The sequence below is a fragment of the Balaenoptera physalus genome (assembly GCF_965194825.1).
Source record: "Balaenoptera physalus genome assembly, chromosome: 18".
In the NCBI taxonomy this organism is placed as follows: domain Eukaryota; kingdom Metazoa; phylum Chordata; class Mammalia; order Artiodactyla; family Balaenopteridae; genus Balaenoptera; species Balaenoptera physalus.
In genome coordinates this window covers 55,722,780-55,729,673 of record NC_138899.1, presented here as the reverse complement: position 1 = coordinate 55,729,673, position 6,894 = coordinate 55,722,780, and positions in this window count along the sequence as shown.

Below are 6,894 nucleotides of genomic sequence, written 5' to 3'. Positions count from 1 at the left end.
TTGCCAAAGGCCGCTTGATAGGAACGGGGGGAGTTCAAAGAGTACCTCTTCCATCCTGATGCTGCAAAGTCCATTTTTAGGTGGTACAGATTAGAAAATTAGGTTTCAAGTATCATTTTGGGATTCTACCTCCCATAGGAAGACTTTCTTAACCCTCCAGAATTGACTAGATGTCCCTTGCTGTAGTCAGGGCTGGCTTCATGGGCATGCCACTTGTGTGGTCCCACAACGCCCCCTACTTAGAAAGGTTTTGCACTTGGTTTTATGCCTTGCTATCACTGCCTTAAAATTCTTAATCATTTTTGAACAAGGGGCCCACTTTTTCATTTTGTACTGGGCCACACATGGGCCAAGCCTCGCAGATAAGTCATAGCTGAGCTAGGTAGGGAGTGTTAAGTGAGGCTCAGGATGGACAAGGCAGGAGCCAACTTCAATTATGTTTAAATGATCACACATGAGGTTGGGATATTTGATAGTTTTGTGATCATATTTGCATGAATTTCCTGCACATGTTTGGCTATGGCTTCATTTTATGATTCATTAAATTTAGTTCTATTTAAATTGCAGTTTCAAAATTTGTTTCACTGTGTTCTGATAGTTTTCCAAAACTCATAAATCTAAGTTTAGTGATATGGCATGTAATCCTTGGTAATACATTCTAACATGATGCTGTTCTTCTGATGAAATAGGGGAAATGCAATATCTAAATTGCCACATTCTTTTTCTTTTTTTTTTTGAGGAAATGTTCTTTGCCTCTGAAAAGCTGGTTTTTCAAATCTGAAATCATTAGAACAATAATTGCATATCCAAAAGTCCTATAAAGGCTAGATAGGTCATGCACATAAAGGAAATAGACCGGGTGTGAATGATAGGAACGTGGCCAAATGGGGAATAGGCGTGTGGTTTAAAGGGGCAGCTGCTTCCCAGCTCCAGCTCACTGATACGGGGAGCGTAAGTCTGCTGTCACCAGAACTTTCTTTTGCCCCTGAAGGAACTCCAAACATAGGAATTTATGTGAAATTTCTTGGTTTTTAAAAATGTGGGCTCAAATAAAATACCTTGTGACCATTCTTAATTAATTAATTAATTAGTTTTTGGCTGCGTTGGGTCTTCGTTGCTGTGCGCAGGCTTTCTCTAGTAGCGGCGAGCAGGGGCTACTCTTCGTTGCGGTGTGCGGGCTTCTCATTGCAGTGGTTTCTCTTGTTGTGGAGCACAGGTTCTAGGCACGTGGGCTTCAGTAGTTGTGGCACGTGGGCTCAGTAGTTGTGGCTCATGGGCTCTAGAGCGCAGGCTCAGTAGTTGTGGCGCACGGGCTTAGTTGCTCTGTGGCATGTGGTATCTTCCCGGACCAGGGCTCGAACCCATGTCCCCTGCATTGGCAGGAGGATTCTTAACCACTGCACCACCAGGGAAGCCCCCATGTGACCATTCTTGTAGAGGTAATTCTTAACACGATTCCCTCACTTTGCCCCAAATAGCTCTCCAATATTTTTCCTTTCTCTTACATGATAAGCGTTTTAAGATAAAATCTATAATTTCATTTTGAGGCTCTTTAGGGAGAATGTCTGTAACATTTAACACTTATGAAGAAATGTTAAATTTGAAATCTAATGACAGCAACCCACCTGCTTAGCTAACCTCCTATCAGTGGGAAGGGCCAAATGGTACAACTTCCAACATTTCTGTAACCTTTAGAAGCTTCTCCATCATAGCAATAGAAATTTAATGTAAGCCCCACAAGTCATCAAATTTTTTCTAGGAGCTACATTAAAAAAATAAAAAAGAGACAGGTAAAATTAATTATAACAGAATATTTTATTAAATTCAATAAATCTAAAATATTACCATTACAATAGGTGATCAATATAAAAATTACTAATGAGGTATTTTACATTCTTTTCTTTCATACAAAGTCTTTGAAATCCAGTATGCATTTTACAGTTATAACACACTTACGTCTGGCTACTTTATTGGAAAGCTCAGGTTTGACATGTCCTGCTGTGCTTACATGTCCAAAGTCACTCAGCTAGGAAGTTGGTAGATCCAATAGTTTTGCTCAGTATTTTAGACTCTTTGCCTTTTTCACTACATGGACCTGTCTCTAAGTGCAGAATTCTGACACCTAGCTTGGGCTTGGCATTTGTAGGGTTTGGGAAGATTCAGGCAGGGAAGTAATGGAAACAGAAAAATAAAAGAAGAGACTAAATCTGAAAATGCTGCAGGAGTAGCAGGGGTCACACTTAGAATTTCAAGGTGACAACGCCTCTTAGGTGCAGAAAGTGTGCTTCTTTCTCACCACGAGAGGTGCATGAGGCTGAACATGTACAAGTAACGCTGGGGAAAACGGGCCTTGCTGAGACAGCTGGTATCGTTAACTCAGGTGGTTTGGATGTGAGGCAAGCAGAGCTTCTGCAATGGGGCAGGTAAGCAAGAGGAGGATGCACCTTCACCTCTGGTCGGGGAAACCAACTCATCTGGCCATTTGAGGTTGACTGGGTGATTTACAATATCCAACTGGTGTGGGAAACTCAGGTGCTGGTATTGGGACGAAGTGAAGGCAGTGGTCAGGAAACAGCAAGAGGAATTTATGTGGCAATCCTTGGTCCCAAGTCTCTGGGCAGAGTCTCTCTGGAGGGGTCCAGAGATAAGCCTGAGGTCTGGTGCTTCCTGAGTCCATTGGCTCCTTATGGTGGCAGGTGTTTCCTGACTGTACACCGACAATCCTAAGGGAAATAGTTTTGAGCACACTTGTGGCTCATTAGTTCACGCTTTGTCTTAGAGGATGTAGAGTTTCTCTTTTTCCTAAAGTATTAGCATATGTTGACTTTCAACACATTTTTTTGGTTGTTGTTTTTGCTTTTCAGCATTTGCACAGAACTTTGCACTGGTTTCCATCAGTTGTGCTTTTGACTAGCTTGGTTCTGCATTCAGTCAACGTCGATGATTTTGCTGCAGATTAAAAACATAAGTATTTGGTTGAAAATTCTGTATTTTGGAGTTGGAATTCTCTGAACCATGATTGGATGGCTAAGTCTGTGAAGTTCCTGATACAGGATATACTTAGGGAATTAGAGTGTTTGGGGGTTTGGGTCAGGCCGAGGAACAACCTTAGGAATTCTGATCTGCGGATGAGTTGCTAGGGTGGCCACGTGAAATTACAGGGGCATGGCCAGCATCATGATCTTGGAGAGAATTCAGGTTCCCTGAGTTCTTGTACTCATGTAATTTCTCTTGCTGGGAACTCACTCCCTTTTCTCCAATAATTTTAAAAATTCACAATTTTTCACAATTCTTCTTGAATCAACTCATTCATTCATTCACTCATATATTTATTAAATATGTCCCTTCAGTGTACAAATGTCTATTGGGCACCAAGTACCAAGCACTGGGCCAGGTGCTGCGATTCAAAACTAACAAGGCCTTCGTCTCCATCCTTAAGAAGCTCAACACCTGGTGAATTCTTCCCACATCAGCTCACTCAGACTAGGTCCCCATCATCCAACCGGTCATTCCTCAGTATTCATGTCATTGGCTTTGAGTCCAATTTGTTGTTTTCATTCCTAGGATATTCTCTGAAGTGGCCTGCCTCCCCTGAGTGACCAGACATTTTTATTAGCAATAATTATGCTTTCTTCCTTCTTTTTAAGTCTTCATAGGGCCTGATACTTTGTACAGAGTGGGGCCTGATACACATTGTTAATGAAGGCCTCATACACATCATTAACCTTCTTTCCAGGGTGCATGAATGATGTCAGTTGATTATTATTTTTACACATCATTTCTAGTATTGCTAATAGCAATCTTAGGGTTGTTGGAGGTGGGGAACACCTCCATCTCCAACCTCCAGACCTCCTTGCCTGGAGGTCAACAGACGTGGAAAGGGTCACCCCAGCACAACCTCTGTAGTCAGTCTGTTGACTAAACTGGCCTCTATTGTCTTTTTATAGACCAGCTACCCTAAAGACACTGTCTTCTGAAAGTACCATGGTATGTTTGGCATTGTTTTTTAATGACAGGGGGATTAAATTAAGGCTTTATCTATATGATTATTTTTTCCTGTGTGTTGCAACTGGTCAAAAAGTACAGCTTTAAGGAATTCCCCTAATGAAATGCACACACAGTAACTTTCCTTCAAGCTGTCAGTGAAGAACGCAGTGTTACTCAAGTGAATTTCAGTGACCTCTTCCTCTAGAAGGAGCCCATTGTCGGAACAAATTTTTATAAATAATACACTGTTTGCTTTGCAGTGCTGATAATTTCTTCCTGTCTTTCAGGCTGTCAAATAACCAGGAGGCTTGTTGTTTCTTTGGACAAAGGTATTTGCAGAGGAGCTGATCAAACTCTTATTATTAATAATCTCATTACTGAGTCATCACCAATGCTTTTGTGCATTTGCTGCTGCCAAATAGTACAGAATCTGAAAACTATGGAGGCACACAGGAACAAAGCAGCTTGTGAGCACAGTGGCAGGGAGGCGGGTGGGGAGGTGGGGGGGGAGGGGGAGTATCTTCCTGCCTAAGGCACACTTGTGTTTGAGAGAATTGCTGCCTCATTCCTGCAGGACTGCAGCCCCTCTGGAAAGGGGTCTCCTAAAGGATTGGTCATAGAGGGCTCTAAAGGTAGTCATGACTACGGGCTGCCATTGTTAATGAGATTTTTTATTTTTTTGACAAGGGCACTGACATGTTCCTTGAAAAAAGGAGCAAGGAAAGCTCATTATACCCACAGACAGAGGCTACAAGCAAATGAGAAGAGATTCTGCCCTTTGCTTTGGTGGGAAGCAGGAGGAAGCGGGAAACCACGATGGGAAGTAGAGGAAGCTTTCCTCCCTCTATTCGTAGTCATAGTGTTCAATCTCAGGACAGTGGGTTCAGTTCACCAGTTTCCACTCTCACACATGCCCTCCGCTTTTCCTGTCTTGGGCCAGACGTCTCAGTGGCTAGACCATTCTGCCAAAGAGGCCGAAGCTGAATTGCTTCGGTAGAGAACAGTGAGCTCCACAGCTCACATCCTTTCCCAGGAGGCCCTGCCCAGGTGGAGCAAGCAGCCTTCAGCGGTCAGGTTCCCAAACAAAGCACAAGATATCCGGTTCAACTCAACTGTTAAATAAACAGCCTATAATTATTTTAGCATAGGTATGTCCCAAATATATTGTATGGGACATACCTATACCAAAAAATGATTCGATACTTTTTAGAAATTCAGTTGGACTGGATGTCCTGTATTTTTTTTTTTTTTTGTCCTGTATTTTTGTTTGCTAAATCTGACAACCCACTATAGCGCAGAATATGAGAGGTAGGGGCTTCGAAATACTGCTCCTAATTTTATAAATTAGGAATTTTGGGCTAACATATATATACTACTATATATAAAACAGATAAAGAACAAGGACCTACTGTGTAGCAGTAGGGAGCTATATTCAATATCTTGTAATAATCTATAATGGAAAAGAATCTGAAAAAGAATATACATATATACACACACATATATATGTATACACATATATAAAAATTTGAACCACTCTGCTGTACAGCTGAAACTAACACGGCATTGTATCAACTATACTTCAATAAAAAAAGAAAAAAGAAAAAAAAAATACTCTTCCTATCCCCTAACAGATGGCCATGAATCCCCTGTCCCTGACCTCAGTCTTCATTGCACATTGCCTTAGAGCAGATAAGGTAAGCAGACCCTGTTGCTTCCAGAAAGCTTCTGGGAAAATGCTCCTGACATTCCTGGGTCTGCTCTAACTGCCTATCACCACGTCCACGTGAATGTGGGTATAAAGTTGGCCTGAGAAGGCACCCTGTGTGGCTGGTCAGGTGTGTTTCAATGAGGAGGCAACAATGACAGACTGGATGGCGGGGATGGTGTGGACCCTAAAGTTGGGGGACTGGTGTAGGTGAGGTGTCCAACTCAGCGCTTGGGGTCTGGGGGCTACGTGGGGCGCTGGACCAGGGTGTACCCCAGGGCACCTTGGGTACATCAGACAAAGAGAGACTTGTCCTTTCCCCCTTTCCCTCTCTGTCTCTTTTCCTTCCCTCACTCTCTATTCATTCATTCGTATTTTTCCTGCCCATCCCCTCCCCTGTATCTGAATAATGTACTAAGGGTTTAAGACCCTGCTTCTCACATGAGTACAGTGTTGATTCTGAGAGTTTGTGCAGCCCGTGAGGTGCAAGGACCCTTCAGACCAGGTCTTCCGAACTGCTCCTGGCCTGGGGGTGGGGACAGTGAGGGGCCGGGACCTTCTTTCCCTGTTTCGAACCCAAACACCTACCATATTGAGCCGGGCTTTAGGAAATTAAAAATAAAACCAAAAAAGCACACACAAAAAAATCTGACATTTGTATAGCACTTCAAAGCTTATAAGCAACTTCTTATACAATAATTCATTTAATTCTGATGATTTAGGAATTGTTATAACACTAGGGGGCTCAGTGATTTGCCTAAGGCCACTGACTAAATGAGAGAGCTGGTTTTGAATATTCAGGCCAACACCCTTTTTCCCCTGCAGTGAGGAAGGCAGAGGTCACAGAGGTGTGTGAAACGGTGGAGGGGTGTAAATGGGCCTGAAGACCACCCCTATTTCTCAGTTTCAGGAATACACCTTGAGCTCTTGAATGCCTAACCAGCTCACAACAGGGTCTGGGATAAGGAGGTCAAGAGAGAACCTTCTGGAGAAAGAAACTGTTCAACCATGGGCCTCCCGAACTGGGTCTGGGGCAGCCTCCTGCTTGGGTTCTTTCTCCTCTGTCAAGCTCACGGGGCCGAGTGATTGATAGCGCAGAGCCCTGACTGAAGTCCCAGGGCAGACACGTGGCTGGTGTCTCCTTCTGAGTGGGGCTGTTGAGAGAACTTTGTCTGGAAGCAGACACTGCAAGGGAGCAGTCA